Genomic DNA, 18,669 nt, shown 5'->3' with positions numbered 1-18,669 from the left:
AACCGCTAAACTCTTACACCACTTTATTTTGTCTCCATTTTGCGAAGAAGGAAGTTGCGCTCATAACTTCTTCAGAGGTTTTTGTGTCGTTTCCTTCAGTGATTCTCGGCGCAGCGTCGCCACAAGAGTGGGTGAACAAGTTCTTAGGTCACAGTGTGGTGAGAAAGTGAACAAACATTTCAATTTTGGCTCCCAGTCGACCCGAGTCAACCAGTCTATCATGTGTGAAAACACCCTAAAATGCAGTGATTGTTGTTCCTTTTAGAATAAGGGAAGATTTTCTAACAATGGAGAGAGTGAGCACACCTGTTGTGCAAGTCGTTGATATGAACTGGTACCAGTTCAACATGTCAATGCTGTAATAATTTTGTCTTCGTTTTAAAATAGTAGTAAAGCCCGGTGTAAATGTTGCAATCACTCAAAGTTGATATCAGCAAATGTGCTGAAAACCTAAGACGATCTTTTACAACTGTGGTTGTTCATAATGGGTCTGAAATTTGGAGGTTGGCGCTAGTAATGTGCTATTGAAGCTAGCTGCTAGACAACAGGTTGGACACTTGTCTCTATTTACTAAGCAGATCAGCAGAATTAGCTGTTTTTAAAAGAAACTTCCCTTCTCCATAGTACATTGAATCCATGTAGATTTGATGTTAAAGTTGGCTGCAGATAACAGGGACACTAGATTTTATCACTACGAACTGCGAGTACAACATTACAACAAATCCAAAAGGCTCAAGCGAATGAACCAAGCATTTTAACTTAGTGGTCTCAAAGTGCAAAGGTTCTGTTTTTGTTATTTTGAGTTAGTAGCGACTTCAAAAACCGCAGTGTGTCCTCTGAAGCACAGGAGGAAATGATGCTTTGTCAACTTTATCGCAGACACAAAGGTACCATACATCTTAAACCTTAAAGGTTTGGTCCTCCAGGCAGATTTCCCTTCTTTTTTTTTTTGTTTTTTTGTTTTTGACACCCACACGCCCTTTTGAAACTCCAAACACGGAGCTTGTTCCAGGCAGTCTTCACAAAACAGTTAAACTTCATCTGATATCAAACAGTGTCTGGGCTGTCACCCACTGTCAATCAGTGGACTGTATCAAGAGCTCAGTCAGTCAGAGCTGAAAGGTTTGTTTTTGCTATTTCAGGGATACATCTAAGAACACGTCTTAGATTTTTTTATTATTTTTTATTTTAACTCTACTTTGGATTGAAGGTTTGAAATAAAGTGGATGCTTTCAAGCCACCACCAGTTGCTCCTAATTCTGCCTGTGGGCAATGCGGCCAACGCCGGGGTTAGGCTGCAGTCGCCGAGACTTTCTGCCTGGTTAAGGTTCGCTAACCTGAAACTATGAGGGCTCCTGAGTGGTTAACTGGGTCGGACATTTGTACCAAAACAGTGTACCTTTTTATTCCTTTGCAGTGCAGTAAACAGAGCTGCTATTACTACCTCCGAATTGAACTCAAGACGGCGGAGCCGGGCTTTTGGCTTTGTGGTATTCTCTTTCTCCTAATGGACTGTCTTCAGCCAGAGGTGCTATCCATCACGCGCACTACCTGAAGTCTGGAGCCTCTATAAAGATTAGGACTGTTAAGAGAAGATGGATGGCCCCTGTCGCCGCCAAGCATCATCCCCAAATGCCTAAATTAAATCTAGAAATTCCCATGGGGAGGCTAGATTAGCCTCGTAATAGCCGGCATGAGCCAGGACTTCCTCGATCCCCCCTCCACACCGTTATCGTTCCACTGGTATATCTTTAAATATTTATGAAAATTGTGAACATTACCTTTAAGAGTCATTTAAGGTTAGTTGAGGAGCACTTTAGAGGCGGGCGAAAATCTCGCCCGAGTTGAATTCAAGGTGGCAGAGAAGAGCCGAGGGAATCTTTTCCCCTCTCTCTCTCTCTCTCTCTCGTTTCCCTTTTTTGCCTCTGGGAATTAGTCAAAGAGAGAAACAATCGTTAAGGAAGTCCATATTAGATTGACCTTTGTATCTCGGCTTACACCTCTTCTGGTCTTTTAAAAGGTTTGTTGGTCCTGTGGCCTTTTAAAGCCAGTAGTTATGGATGTTTCCTCTCACTGAGATGGTTCTGCGTTATACTTGGAAAGCCTTTTATGAAAACACCATATTTTATCAGACAAACCACAAAGAAGAGAGCAAAATGACACAAATTACAACTATATATATATATATAAAAAGGCGTATCGAGCTTAGCATTATAACATTATATAGAACCCCGACAAACGTGGACAAAGACGCAATTGATTCAGTAACGATGAAATGGAAAAAATAAAAATAAAAATAAAAATTCAGTCTAAAAATTGAGGATATAAAGCAGCAGGACATGTGGAAACCAGTATTATTGGTTTAGTTTTTAGTGAAAATATCTTAGTATAGTTGAAATAAAACTAAGCTAATGTACAAGTAACTTTTCAGCAAAATGTAGTAGGAGCTTGTTTTAAGTCAATAATTCCTTAATATTGATTAAAAAGTACTATTTCCATCAGCAGGTAATTTCACCTATAACTAAATATTTTCCCGTGTCATAAGTGAAATAATTTCCAGTGGAACTTTTACTTTTTCATCAACATGAAGGAATTATTGTCTCAAAACAAGCCATTTCTTGTTGAAAAGTTACTTATAAAAAAGTTAATTTTGTCCTATTTCAAGTATACCAAGATATTCACACTAGAATCTGGCCATAAATACCTGGTAAGATTTTGTGTTTTTGCAGTGAAATAACAAGGGAATTGTTGCAGATGATGCAGAAAAGCAGATGTACACTATTCAGATATTTTTTTGAAAATGCCTGAAAATATCTAGGCTCTGAGAAATGATCTGTGATGTTTTGATGTAATGTTTTGGAGTACAAATTTCCACTAAGACCAGAGGTACTAAGGTAAACGTTTGGCAGGAAATATTCAAGACTGTGATAAATACTTAGTAAAAATATTGTGGCCAATAAAGCAATAATGAAGAACTGGAGGGAAGTGGAAACACCATGGAAGAGCCAAAAGGATCGAAATAGTGGAAGAAATATTTCTAATGGAGAAACTGACATACAGGTCGAAACTACAAGAATCACAAATGGACAAAAAATGGACAAATTTGACAATTTGTATAGAAAAATAGATATAAAGGATGTTATCAGGCAATTAGTCGAATGTGTTGTGTGTTTTCTGTTTTAATACAATGTAAAATCAATAAAGAATAAGTTACAAAAAAAATCCCATCTCAAAACATTCAACATTTTAGATGAAAATCGAATACCAAACAGATTTTAATGGAAATGTGCAGCGTTATGAGCAGGTATGGGGTTAGTCACCGGTAAGTTTTCTAAGAAGTTGCATCACTCCATTCTTACAGTCATTTTAATGAGATCTTGGGGAAACTGCTGGATCTTCCTCAGACTGGATGGCTAAATATGTGAATACAGATTCATCCCCAGGGTCACAAGAAAGGCAGCTTTAGCTGTTTAGAAATATGTCTCTCCACAAAAAAACAAACAAACCGTGAACAGTTGTGATGAGAAAATTTCTCATTAAAAACATTATTTTAAAACCACAGATGGTAATCTACAAGCGTCATACGTTATGCGTATCCCTCTGCAGGCTCTAGCTGAGCTAATACCAACTCATTATGCTAGCAGCTCTTACTCTACAAAAAACATCAAACTAGATAAAAAGGTTGGGTTCTTAAAAAAATACTAATGATTGCCTTGCTTTTGTTCTGTAGTTATGCATAAGTTAAAATCAAAACAATGAATGTTATATATGACATAAGAAGTTGTGTAATACGCTATGATTTCTTGGGAATCACATTGTGCTAATTTGTTGTAAACATAACAAAACTGGCATTTTTCCTCAAGTTTATCATATGGTGAGTCGTTTATAGTCATTATTTATATTGAGTTTGAATGACCAAAAGATAAGAAAATAGTGGGAACAGTGACAGCTACATGGTAATTGGCTCAATGTGCTGCTTTGTAAAACTTAGTCGTGTTTCTCTAAATTCCTTAAAAGTAAATTGCACACGTTTGAGTCTGACTGTAGAAAACCGAAAAGTAAATGCAAATATAGAAAACTAGTGTCAATTCTAAAGAAAAACACCAGAACGTGAGGATAATTTTGAGAAAATTGCAGTGTGTGTGTGTGTGTATATATATATATATATATATATATATATATATATATATATATATATATATATATATATATATATATATATATATATATATATATATATATATATATGTAATATTTATTTTTCTTACATGAACAAGCATGCCAACAGAACATGAGGAATTATAAATAATTTGTCTTGTTTAGGAGCTTATTTCATATAGCCTGCAGGCCCGACTCTCTCTGCTCTGAAGGTTAATGGAAACTATGTTAGAAATGAGAAATCAAAACACGAGCACCACACAGTCCAAGCCGCCGAGCTCCATAATGGCTTCCTGCGAATGTCTTTTTTTTTTTTTTTTTCCCTCCCCTCAACTGGACATTTTCCCTGCATTTAGTGGAGTTGTTTAACAAATAATCAATAGTGAACACTGCAGGTGTTATGGGAAGCTGATATCACCAATGCCTTCCATCAGGGTTCTTTCTGTGTATGGCTCTCCAGCTCGCTGTCGATCCTTTTTTCTATTTGAGGAATAGAAAACTGCCTCCGATCTTTCTTTTTTTTTTCCTCCACGGTTTTTATTCCAACATTTAAATCTGGCATCACGAACGTCACCCCTGCTGCTGCGGTCCCTGAACCTCGTCTCTCTTCCTCTCATGTCAATGCATCACGAAAAGATTTTTACAATCTTTTCTCTCCCCCCCCCTTCTCGCTAGCAGTGCAAAGCCCCTTGTGTATCATTTCTAAGTCTGGCAAAGGTGAGAAAGAGGAGCTTTTCTCATTTCCTCAGACTGTTTTGGAACCGAATCACATTAGCACAATGATGGGGGCTCGTATGACTGGGGCCATATAACATCCCGCTTTGCCTCGGTCCAAACGGGAGTTGTCTGCTCGACACTGCGGGTGATTTGCAGTGGGTTTGAATGATGCAACAGGAATTTTGAAAATTACTCTCTGCGGCATTTTCACTAATGCTGGAGTCGCCACCACCGCCGCTCCCGGGGGTTGCCACACATCCGTTAAAAGACGCAATCATCCTGTATTTGATCAGTGGGCCCAATTTGAACTCGATAAGGGACAGGGTTTGTCCCATTCTTCCCAGTCGTCTTGAAAGCAATATCATGCTGCGTATGCCTTAAACAGTGGCTCAGGGAATAGACTTTAAAATGCTTCTGTTAGTTTATGAATCACTGAACGACTTGACACCAAAATACATTAATAGATCTTTAACAATAGATTCAAGATCTATTGTTATTGGATCAACCCTCCGGAGCTCTCAGGTGTTCTGGTTCAGTTTTTATCCTCCACTAATCTGGAACAAACTTCCAGAAAACTGCAAAACAGCTGAAATGCTGAGTTCCTTCAAAACAAGGCCGATCTCCGTTTGTTTAGTGCTGCCTTTGATTAATAACTGGACCACTGATTAATTATTGTCTTCATTCAATATTTGATAATAATTACTCTTGATGATTTTGATGACGGTATTTGGTAAAATGTAATGTTTGTTGATTGCTTGCCATTCCTAATATAGCTGTTTACTCTGGTGTGTTTTTATCATGTGAAGCATTTTGCTAACATTGTGCTACACAAATAAACTTGACTTAACTTATGAGTACATTAGCCAACAGTTTTAAATGCAACATAAATTCATGTTTACTAGCAGCAGTACATGATAAAACATTTCATCCCATTCTAGTGCAAGATTATTTTCATTTTTAATTAGGAGTTTGAAGTATAAAATTCCTCGTGGTTACCTAAATATTTGGAGAAAAAACATTTTTCTCTAAACAAAACCACCAGAGTACAGCGGGTGTGGCAGAGTCACGTTGTGGGGGTGTTTTGCCACAGGAGGGACCGGTGCACTGCACCAAGTGAATAGCAACACAAAGAAAAAGGAAAATTGTGGAAATATTAAAAAAGAACTTCAAAACATCAGCCAGGAAGTTAAAGGTTGGGCACCAGTAGATCTTAACGCTGAGCATAGCATCAAAATCAATTTAAAACGTCAAAGTCAATGTTGTGACGTTCCAGCAAAGTGTTGAAGAAAACCTGAAATATTTTAGCCAAAATTTATACTGTTTAGGAAGCAGATCGATCGAAAAGATTTGTTTCTAGAGATTCTGAATTTGAGAAAAATGAGAGAAATTATCATTATGTTTGCATTTATAATTTAGCCGAACCTGACGGACCTAAACAGGAACAGCTACATTTAATTTCATGATGTTTTTTTCATAATTTTACATGGTTTATTTAAATATCTGGTTTCAACAGTATTGGAAATTAAAGAAACATATACACACTACCATTCAAGACTGTGTGTAAATTCTAGAAAACCACTTTAGCCAAAACCTTGTTGTTGTTTTTATTATTATTATTATTATTATTATTATTATTATTATTATTATTATTCACATTCATCATGCGTTACTAATCTGATGAAGTTTAATTATGGTACCTAAACATCATCTAGGAACTGATTTCAGTCCCAATTAGTCCACATCTAAAAAGCACTTCAGAAATTAGACGTGAATAACAACTAGTGATAAAATTACACTAACATAAGTCTTCCAATATGAACAACAGTCAGTCTTGCCCTTTCAGGAGTGCTTCTATTTTCCTTCTCGAAACGTAACCCCCCTTTCCTCCCCCTGGCTGCGGCTCGCTCTCGGTTCGCCGGGGCAACATCAGATTTAGAGCCGCCATCACAGCGTCGAGTGCTCACCGCTTTGTGGCGGCGGCGTTGTGCACCAGCTAGCCGCGTTAGCAGACCTGGGCACCACCAGTGTTGTGGGTAACAGGCCAAGATGTGTCAGGGGAGCAGAGTGCTATTATCTGCAATGAAAATCCATGCTATCCTGACTGCTACAATTAGTGTCAGCTGGGGTATTGAGTCTTTAAAAAGGACTCCTGGCCTTTTGGCTCTCAGCCTGTCTGGCTATAGATGTCTCTAATGAGTCATTAGCTGCATGGCCTCTCCTCTCATGAGTCCACCCCATAATGGCACACCTTTCATCTATTTTACAGAGAGGCTGTCGTTGGTCATTAGCGCGGCTCTGAAGTCCTATTACCTTTACGTCAATGATGAATGAATAGAATGCGGCTGCCAAGAACAATATCTCCCCCGTATCCTCTGGTCAACCATGACTCTGTTTTAATTCAATTTCTCCTCCGCCATTAAATGTAATTGATAATTGATGCGGTCGGACTCGGTCGCGGGGAAGACGTTAAGCATTCGAGCTGAAACCACAGGGCGCCCCGTCGCTCCCCGCGTGTTTACTGGGAGGTGTGTTTTGCTGTCTTCAGCAGGCGGAAAGCAGCAGCAGCAGTTTTGCTGTCACAGATGATGACTTGACACTGATGTGATCCTCCGGGGAGAGAGCTGTGGCTTCTTGGAAAGAGAAACCTTCAGAAATAATGAAGCTGCTTCGCCGGTCTAAAACGCTGCGCAAATGCCCACAAGTGCCATCTCGGCTGTGCCGCTCCGTGTTGCCTCGGCGCCCCCCTTTTTTCCCCCTCCCTCTGCGAAATTATGCAGCTTTGTATTGTTGCTTCTTTTTTATTTTTTTTCTTTCCCCGCTCCATTCTTTGTTTGTGTATTTGTTTGTAAGACAGAAGCAAATTGTAAGTGTGTTGCTATGGATTGACAATCCTGGGCAAGCTCAAAGTCTTCGGTTCAAAACGGAGGGCAGTATCGACGGGGTTCAGTGGCATGTTTTGCATAACACAGCCTGAGGAAACATTCAAACAAGCACCTTTTTTTTTTGTTTCTTTTACTTCGACGGCTTACAGCTCTTCCGTTCGTCCAAAATGCAGATCCACCGCTCCGCGTTCTCTCTCTCGCCCTGATGCATCGTATTGATTAGATGGTAAATATGTAACTTTGAAAAGAGAACGGTCATTACGCATCCAGGGGTGTCGCCCACAGTGATTAGGTAATTACTTTAGATTTGAGGTTAATCAATTAGCCAGTTGATTTATTTCTAATCAATAGTCTTAGCTGACAAGCCGTTGCTCTTTAATTGAATAGTCATGTTGCGCTTTGCATAAATTACCTAAACAATGAAACTATCGCCTCCCCGAAGCCACGCTGATTGCACTGCTCTTTACCAAATATTGAAATTATCCGAAATCCTGAGTCAAGAACTGATTGGAATCTTGAAATGGACAGAAATTATGTAGATGTAAAAATATCTACAGAAAAATATTGTGGAGGTCGAAAACTTGATGGCTGTTTCCAGTCTCCTTTAAAAAAAAAAAAAAAACTTCTAATATGAATAATGATGCCATTTTTGATATTAGAAATGTTTTAGGAATATCCTAGAGAAATGACAAATTCAATAAAGTGGACAGAATTGACATTTTTAGTTATGATTAGCCACTGAGATTAGCTATTAGCATGGTTAGCATGGCTAGTATTACTAAAACTAAGGTGGGTATGGAATCCATTCCCAGATAGCACAGAATCATTGAAACAACATTGAATCAATGTCAGCCAGAAACATTGAATCAACGTTGAACGCTGACATTGAAACAACATTGAAAGTGGTCGGTGACTTGTATGTTGAATCAACGTTAGGGTTTCAACCATTACTGACATTATATCAATGTTGATTCAACCATCATCTGTATGTCAACTTACATGCCTATTTGTGTTGATATTACATTGAATCAGTGAGGAATCCACGTTGATTCAACCATCATCTGAACGTGGATCTGCATGCAGATTTGTGTTGATTCTACATTGAATCAATGTTGATTCAACCTTCATCTGAAAGTGGATCTGCATGCATATTTGTGTTGATTCTACATTGAATCAGTTAGGAATCAACGTTCATTCAACCATCATCAGAACGTGGATCTGCATGCAGATTTGTGTTGATTCTACATTGAATCAATGTTGATTCAACACTCATTTGATTGTGGATCTGCATGCAGATTTGTGTTGATTCTACATTGAATCAATGTTGATTCAACCTTCATCTGAAAGTGGATCTGCATGCAGATTTGTGTTGATTCTACATTGAATCAGTTAGGAATCAACATTTATTCAACCATCATCTGAATGTGGATCTGCATGCAGATTTGTGTTGATTCTACATTGAATCAATGTTGATTCAACCATCATTTGACTGTGGATGTACATGCAGATTTGGGTTGTTTTTATATTGAATGAAAGCTAAGGATTTATGTACATTTTACGTCTGATAGGTCTACATCATAACATGCCACTAAAAGTTTCTTCACTGTGTTAAACACTATATTATTGGCAGATGATGCGTAAACTGTGTACAAAAGTTTAAAAATGACAACATGGGTTTGATTTAACATTTTATTTAAGAAAAGAGGGACAGATCTTTAAACATATTTGATTCCTTTTTGACTGTCAAAACAACAGTCTGTTGTCCACAGAAGAACAGAGTCCATGAAGTTCCCTATGAAGTAGGGAAACAGTACAAGTTGTGGTAACCCCAGTTTGACTCTGGTTGGCGTCACTTTGATTCCTTGTGATGTCTTCCTCTCATTTTGGCGCATAATGAAGCCACTTCTTGACAGTTTTGCTGCAGTCCTCAAGAGTCAGCTTTCGGTCAAACTGCAGAGCAACAGCTGAAAAAAATAAAAGTGAGGAAGGTGCCAGTTAGAAATATGATAAACATTTGAAAAGTTCTGAAACACAATGAAAGATTAAACACTGTACTGGTTACAGGTCTGAGAACAAATACAAACCATATAGTTCCCCATGTACACTCACTGTTAAATTAATATCTTAATCTTTCATTGATATTTATCTTAATGTTTACATATACAACTGCATTTACCCATCAAGCTGCAGTATAGTGTAGGATTTATGATATTGATATTAAATCAATATTTAAAATAAAGGGCTGTTTATCAGAAAACCTAACAATAAAACTCAGGGAGGATCAGGTTTATTTAACACACCAGAAACAAATAAATCGAACAAAAGGTGATTTATAGTGTAGTTGGAAAAATTATAATTTATACAGAATAAACTTCCAAATAGCTGGTTCAATCTTCCATCAACTACAAATATTTCCAAATAAGTTGATTAAATTCCTTAAAAAGTGTCTATATGCTATTAAAGATCCCACACAAGTAACAATAGTCCAGTTCAATTTAACCAGTTACCAATCCAAGGATCAACAGACTGAATCAGTCATTAGCAGGTTTAGTTCAGTGTTTCACCTGCCTTACATGTTAAGTGTTTCCCTTCTGCCTCACCTGGATTGAATCTGTGGATGATTAACAACCTTCTGCACTTCTTGATGGCTGCAGACGGTCATGTAATCATCCAACTCAGCTGTTCTGGTACAGAGGCTCATTTAAGCACGACCCTAAGCATATCATAATAAAAAGTTAAAAACAAGTGATTACTATCACAACAATTTAAAGCCTACCTGGACCAGCCAGCCTTACACTTCACACTCCACCACATGCTCTCCCAGACCAAACAATAGGCCCCGCCCTATTTTAAAAACTCAAATCCCACAAAATCTCGCAGGATTTCATACTTAGGCCTGGAGTGGTGGGTAGGATGAAAATAATACAAAAGGAGACATGACCTCAATTATTAAAAATATCCGTTTTGCCCCAAAATAACCAGGATTACTATGGGCACAAAACAATGCCCTTATTTTTCAATAAACACATTTAAGATCAAAGTAATATTGAAAAACTTACCATAAAACTGCTCAGAGGAGAATTCAATTCAGAAGCCGGTAGCAAACAAGCCAGCAGCAAAGTGGCTTTTTGGTTGGGACAAACTACAAGTGTTTGTCCCAGTGCTGGGGGTGCGGTTTCAAGTCGCTTAAATGTCTGATTATAGACTGAGAAAGTCTACCGCCTGTTGAGAAAGGTCTATTTAATGTTAAAGTTACTTTCCCTCAATGGAATATATACTAGTTAGTCCCAGTGACCGTTTCACTCACGGTTTAGCCGATGTGTTTCCTGGGTAAAGATCAACCAAAAAACGCAGACCAACCTCCCCGCCCCTCGCTCAACAGTTTCTGGTAGTGCAGGCGATAAACGTCAGGGGCCTGGTGATTCGTTAGGGGTCCGGTAACTAGCCCCGCCCCCCGGCCCAACGCTGACTTGTTCTGCTAGTGAATCTGGGTACAGAACGGAATCACAACTCAGTGTTGTCAACACATAGTGCTTAAGTTAAAACGTGATTAACCCTCACCTAAAAGGGGTTGTGCTGTGGTGGCGCAGGGGTTAAGCACAAACCACAATCAAGGCCTCAGTCCTCAACACAGCTGTCGCAGGTTCAATTCCTGACCTTGGCGACCTTTGCTGCATTACCCCCCCTCTCTCATTACCCACTTTCCTGCCAATTAACTATCAAATAAAGGCCACTAGCCAAAACAATCTTTTAAAAAATGAAAAACCTTCACTTAAAATTAAAGTTGTTTCACCCGATTGAGGGGTAGATGGGCCCAGGTGGGGGGAAAGAGGCTTGTGTGTGTTTTTGGTGGGTGGAGGGAAGGGGGTTGGGCGTTTGAATGGCAGGCGGTGGTGAGGGGTGCAAAAAACACCTTACATTGATTGAACACTTTGATTACTAGTTTTTCCCCAAACCTTATCCTCAAGGCAAACTGACCTGCATGCTTTCAGTTCAGCAAAACCTTGTTAATCAAATGTTAATTAAAATCATGTGTGCTGAATTAGGGAAATGGCTAAAACTTGCAGGGCAGTGTGCCTGGTGCCGGTGCTGAAAAACACTGGATTCGATGTGGCATTTCAATCAATGAATGTTAATTGGCTAGAATTGAATGGTTGTTTGATGGTTGATCCAGCTTCTGTCGTTGACCTGAACCATACATGCAGCCTTTGTGATCATAATTCAACATTAAATTAACATTGTGTGCTGTCTGGGTAGTTCTTCCCCAAACCTTGACGTCAATCAAACTGACCTGCGTTTTTTCAGTTCAGCAAAACCCCGTTAATCAGACGTCAATTAATATCATGTGTGTTGAATTAGGGAAATGCCTAAAACTTGTAGGGCCTGGAGGACCAGTGCTGAAACACACTGGATTCGACGTTGGCATTTCATTTATTTGATGTCAACCACAAAACAACATTGATTCAGTGACACAGTTTCAACATTAGTTAATTGGCTAGAATTGAATGGTTGTTTTATAGTTGATCCACCATCAGTTGTCGACCTCAACCAAACATGCAACCTTTGTGATGATAATTCAACATTGAATTAACATATTTTCCAACAAGCCAACAGCGAAGCAGCTGTGTGGTTGGGCTATCCCACTCATGTAAACGGTGGGGGTGGACCGCTCCACTCCTTTTAGAAGTTGTAGATGTTTTTGTGTCAATATATCACACACACACAGTCAGTGAGAATTGTTATGAACAAGTAAGAAAATGTACAGAAAGGAATCAGCACCCACTATCCTCTACAGTGGTTAATTTAAATGTGATAACCCCCGCTCAGTAATAAAATACTCTGACCCAGAGCGCTGCTGAGGAGGAGAGGAGGGGAAGGGGTGAGGCAAAACAGCTGACATTGATTCAATATTGATCAGATGTTGATCAGACATCGGCATTTCAGTCATTAGATTTCAACGACAAAACAACATTGATTCAATGACACAGTTTCAACATTGGTTACTTGGCTAGAGGTGGATGGTTGTTTGATGGTTGATCCACCGTCATTTGTCATCTTCAACCAAAAATCAACCATTAATCAGACTTCGGCATTTCAGTGATCAGATTTCAACCACAAAACAACGTTGATTCAATGTCACAGTTTCAACGGTTTGATTGGATGGTTGTTTGATGGTTGATCCACCGTCATTTGTTGACTTCAACCAAAAATCAACGATTCTAACTATTTTTCAACGTTGATTTAACATCATGTGCTATCTGGGTTGTTAGCTGATGGCTAACTGTTTTGAAGGACTTTTCTGCTTTGCTAATGTTTTACATAAACTAGTATCTACATGTTTTAACATTACAGAAACCATAAAATAATTTCTATATCTTTGATATCTAAGTCGAATGACCGGAAAAAGAATCCACCTTCATCTGCTTGATTGGTTCGTGCTACATCAGAGGATAACCAATCAGCTTTTGTCTCATCTGTTCACTAAATGTAACAAACTTCACAACTTCCACAATTTAAAAAAAAATCTACAAACACAAAAAAAGCTATTTATTTCCCTCTAATGGAAATATGTATGAGGTACATGTTTTTATTTCAACCTGAAGCCCATGCAAATCTCAATTCTACAACCCATCCTCAATCTCTTTCTATTATTGTAGTATTTTTATATTTTTGTGCAGTAGAAGTGGTTGAATGACCTCTCTGTCAGCATTCATGTAACTTCATTCAAGCTTGTGTCCTTGCTCGGTAGTTCAGGTTTGGTTTGCAGATTTCTAAAGCTGCGAATGACCTTTGGACGCACCACTTCTCAAGGCTGAAACAAAAGTGACAACATGCGCGCCTCCTTTTGTCGGGTGGCTTCACGAAGGCTGCCGAGGGAAAAGCAGAAAGACTCGGACCGGACTCTGCATCTGTCGCCAGCAGAATGCGCTGGATGTTTTGCAAATCATCTACGGGGCAACTAAAAACCTGAGAGATTGTTCTACCTGGAGATCATCCGTCTTCACTCAGCTCAGAGACAGCTTCTGTTAATTCTATTGAACTGGACATCTGGCAGCTCCCACAGACGGAGAGCCACCCAGGTGGACGACTTTAAACTCCTCCTAGCCATTGACCCACACCCTGCATTTTGACTGATTATCAGTAGCAGTCTGGAGGATGTGTGTTTTTGGTCTTCCAGGCTTTGTGTGGGCTCTCCTGTCTGTATGGGTCGATCTCTATGCTGCTGCTTTACTAGCTGTCACAGCTCTGCCAATACGGAGAGAATAACTTCTTAGCAGCACCTGCCGACTCCAGTCAGATAAAAAAAAAAGTGTAGGATTCCTGAGATGAGCCAGGTGTTAACTCCATTCAAAGGAATATTTTAATCTGGTTGAAAGGTTTTATAGATTTTGCAAATTAACACCTTTTTATAGGTTTGTTGTCATATTGGTCAGGGACAGATATCATTTTCATGATGGTTCTAGACGAGATTGGTGGTTTTAAAACTTAGTTTTTATTTTTTCCATCAAAAATGGGTAAAGATATGAGGTCACCAGTTGTGTTTTTGAAAATGTTTGGTGTTGAATCCAGACTGGATTCTGAATCTTTGAGCTGATCTAAATTGGACCATTTGCTGTGAAATTGCCATTTGCAACACTGACTTAAACAGTCACCAACTTTACTTTTGTGCTTTTTTTTTAACGATTCAATGACTATACACAAAGATATCTGGACATTAAAATCAGAAAAAATAATGAATTTTTAAATAAAAAATTGTTAGATTTTTTTTTTCTACCGTCTCATTTAAGGCAGGTGGACGTCAGTAAGTTTGGACATCATTGAAAAGTTAATTCATTACAGCAACTGCTTTCATACTCGTATTGCTATTTAATTTCAATTAAGTGTTTTTTCTGTGGATCTTGATAGGTATGTGTGAAAACTCAAACTATTTCATAAGAAAATTTAAATATTACATTAAACAAAGTATTTCTGATGTTGGCCATTTGAAAAACACAACAGGTGACCTCATATTTTTGCCCATACACACAGGTGCATCTAAAAAAAACTAAATATTGTGTAAAAGTGCAATATTTCTTACCAGTCAGAAATTGAGGCGCCCATTTTATAGAGATTCAGTACACAGAGTAAAAGAATTAAAGCATTTATATATTTATAGGGTTTTTTGTTGCAATATTAATAATTGGCTTACAAGTAAAGAAAATCCAAAATTCTGTATTTCGGAAAATTAGAATGTCACATTAGACCAAATAAAAAAAAAATGTTTTTAGCAGAAATGTCATATGTCATCCCTGCTGCTTCTACATTTTCCTTCCACTAAACTTTACATCATTGTGGTTGGATCGATCACTCTAAACAACCAGCTTCTTTATAGTTTACCTTCATTTTTGGGGTTTTCATTGACTGGAAAAGTTTTCCGTATGGCTTTTGTTTGGCCATATTGTAACATTTGTGTATCAATCATCACCTCTCATGGGTCTTATGTAAATGTGCTTTTTCATGAGCGTGTAATTTATTGAGCTGCACCTGGAGAAGTCATCCTACGAGCAACTTTCCTTTTCGAGTTCCATGAATGGAAATGAAATGTGAGTTTTGTCAGGGAGGGAGACGTAAATCTGCAAAGCAAGGTGCGCAGGACGTGGCAACAGTCTGAACCCCAACATGAAAAAAAAAAAAAAAAAACCATTAAGAGACGAGAAACCTGACAAAGGTTGTCTGAAAGCCATTTGGAACTGAGCTGAAGGAGCTAAAGATGATGCAGCAGGTGTGCTAATTAGTAATTGAGAACAGGTGTGAGCAGAGCAAAGAGCAAGAAACGGCTTCTGAAAAGCAACCGCAGATACAAAAGTGCAAGGAGCGACTAAATGAGATAAACAAAATCACGCAGAGCACAGTTTGTCTACACAAACACACTGTGTACGGAGAGGCTGTGTGTTAAATACTATTTAGACAAAAATACTCTCAGCACACAGTGGCTATGGACTTATTAATTCTGATTTTGCATTAAGAGCTACAATTAGCAGGATTTAAATATTTCCTGCTGAATTGAAAATGCTTCCTCATTTACAATAAAATATCTGCAGTAAAGTGAACATTGCCTTTTCTCTGAATGTTACAGAAATCTATTAAATCAGTAAAACAAACGTATCGGTACCAAATAAGCCAAAAATAATACCGCTGACACTCCTTGCATATACATTTACATTTATTTATTTTTTACACCCCAAGCCATAAAATTGCGATATATGGATTAAAAATAGAACAGTTGTCCCACGATTCATATTTCAGATAAATAAAACCCTCTAATTTATACGAAGATGCTTTAAATTACTAAACCGTTCATTCATTTATCGGGGCAGTAATGGAGCCATAAGGAGCCATTCTGTGGTGAGTGGATATTAATTATTTACGGTAGGAACAGAGGTGACGTCACAGCATGTTTCTGTGAAAGGAGTCACTGGTTGCAGCTCTGCAGTAAAAAAAAAAAAAAAAGGTTTTTCTTTTTCTTGTATCTGGACTAAAGCTGGTCTGGTTCCTCTCATCATATGTGTTTATATTTATCGGATAGAAATGACCCCGCCTGTTGGTCCTATACTGTATGATAGTAATTAGTGGTGAGACTCTGTTTAAATTTTTATTCAAGTCAATTGGGGGCGGAGGGTGGTCTGCAATTAATTATTTACATTATAGCGAAAAATATCCCCAAAATAAGCAACATTTTCAATTCATAAACCTTTTGTTGCTGTTTAGTTTCTGAATAAACAGACATATGAGCTAAACAACACAAATATTTATTGGTCTCCATCTGTTATTTAGGTTATTCAACCATCAGATTGGTGCAAATGAATTTCAGGAACCTCTGATCATCCATGGAACGTCTTAGAAAAATGACTATTTTAGAAACATGGACTATAGATGTTGACATCAGTGTTAGAGACGTCTGTGCTGAATAACTTCAGTGATAGATAAGCTCCTTTTTTGGACAACTTGCACACAATAACAGTCTTTTCCAACAGTCTTTTTGTGCATCAGATTTAAGGGCGTACTAGAAACAGCCGGAAATGAAGGTTCTGGCCGGAACCTTTGTGTTCGCGCCTGTAAATGCGATCGATTGCGCTCAAATTTTTAATGCGAGTTTCAAATCTTTCCAAATAATTAATCAAAATAAAAACATTGAAGTCCCTATACATTCTACTAACTGTGGAAATATCATAAAACTTGACAAATTTTGCGTTTGCTTTGAATATTTAACGGATTAGGACTTTCAGATCCAGGCATCACATAGACCTGTATAAAGCTAGCATGGTGTTACATTCTGATTTTGATAACTGTGAGTAAAAATATCGCAGTTTCTCTGATGTAATTTACACAAAATATCTACAGTTGCATAAATAACAATGCCTGGATTATCACGTGTATCTATAACATTTTCATTTTGTTATTTTGATGTGGACATGAGTAGACATATGGTATAAAGGTCTAAATATAGCTACATGTAGCAGTAGTTTCTAATTAGTGTATCATTTTGTATATATATTCGCTGTTCTGCATCACATAGTGTAATAGTGGGAGTATATTCGCTCAGGTTGCATCAAGCCTGCAGCTGGCCACTTTAACAGGCATGCTGCTCATGTCTTGCAGCTATAGCTTTAAATAGCATCAGATTAAAAACAGCGATGGGAGATGCTTGTTCAGTGTCGACAACATAACTGTTTTCACACCTGGAAAGATTTCTAAAACGTCAAATTTCTTAATGGAGTGAAATTCAGTAGCACTTTTCTGAACACTCAGAGTGCCCTTGAAAATTTTAACCAAGTGATGTTCAAACTTTTTGCCAGAGGACCAAAGTCGGGTTGAAAGCACGTGGGGCCACAAAAATTGCATAAACTTTTTTCTAACATTTCTAAAATCAGCTTTTGGCACATTTTTTTTATCTGCTCAATAATAAATGAAACTATTTTATTTTTACTAGAATTAAAAAATATTCAGATTTTCATGAAAAACGAGTCTGTAAATCATTGTTGATACAAAACATCAACATTGCCCAGAGTTTCCAAACTTTTTGGGCTGATTTTATTTTTTTTTTTTAATTTGACAATTTATTTTTGCTTTTGAGAAAAAGTAGGTCAATGTTTGTGGTTCCAGTTACACATTCATTAAGATGAATGCAAAAACTTTAATAAATGGGAATATATATATGTGTGTGTGTGTGTGTGTGTGTACGTATATTCTTCAAAGAGGCAGGATTGTGTAATATTGACTTTCTTAAGCTTTACATTGTGCTATAATGTGACTCCTTTATCAAAAACATACCTGGATTGTTGCTTTGATTCTTTGTGTGCTTGAGAAACACCTGAGTGGACATAGCTCCGCCTTCGAGGCACAGCTCCTCCCCAGAGCTGCAGTTTTCAAGCTTCCTTGCCTCTTTTTCGCAGAGCAGCTGTACCCCGCGACTCATCTCAGCTCCTTCAGACTAGCCAGCAGCCATTAGCAATCACCTGATGGAACTGAGCATCTGCTGAGCTCGTTATAGTTATCTCAGTGCATCACTGGTAAAAACGTTGCTAAAGGATTAATAAAGGAGCTATGTTTTGATGACTTCCTGAAGGCGGAGTTTCAGAAAGAACTGGAGTTTTTAAAGAGACAAAGGCCAAATTCAGGGCATTAAATTACAATATTTAAATTTTTATTAAGTCATGTCTGCTATATGTAGCATTTTTTAACTGAAGTTAACATAGCTACTTGATTGCGCTATAAAATACCACTATGTGCCTGGAAAACACATACTACTGCCCCTTTAAGCCAGTTGACAAGTGTGCAGCAACAGGTTGGGGAGGGAGCAAAAATCATTTTACTTCTGGCATCTTCTGACCAAAAACCTCAATAAATGTGTCTGTCTTATGTGTGTGTCTGA

The 18,669-nt window shown here is 38.1% G+C and overlaps 1 protein-coding gene and 1 long non-coding RNA gene across 3 annotated transcripts in view; one reads left to right on the top strand and one right to left on the bottom strand.

Annotated features, from left to right (window-relative positions):
• Window positions 1–18,669, top strand: part of cadm1b (cell adhesion molecule 1b) — a 256,745-nt gene that overhangs the window by 67,151 nt on the left and 170,925 nt on the right. The window lies entirely within an intron of this gene.
• LOC148155900 (uncharacterized) lies at window positions 9,433–10,757 on the bottom strand. Its single transcript, XR_015765127.1, has 2 exons — window positions 10,358–10,757; window positions 9,433–9,721 (listed from the first exon to the last, which is right to left on the bottom strand). It is a non-coding gene; the product is annotated as an uncharacterized LOC148155900 (long non-coding RNA).

Source organism: Poecilia mexicana, unplaced genomic scaffold, assembly GCF_051168715.1.
Source record: "Poecilia mexicana isolate PSO_F unplaced genomic scaffold, ASM5116871v1 scaffold_13, whole genome shotgun sequence".
In the NCBI taxonomy this organism is placed as follows: Eukaryota; Metazoa; Chordata; class Actinopteri; order Cyprinodontiformes; family Poeciliidae; genus Poecilia; species Poecilia mexicana.
Note: the sequence above shows the minus strand (reverse complement) of the source record. Positions and strands in the feature narration are given on the sequence as shown.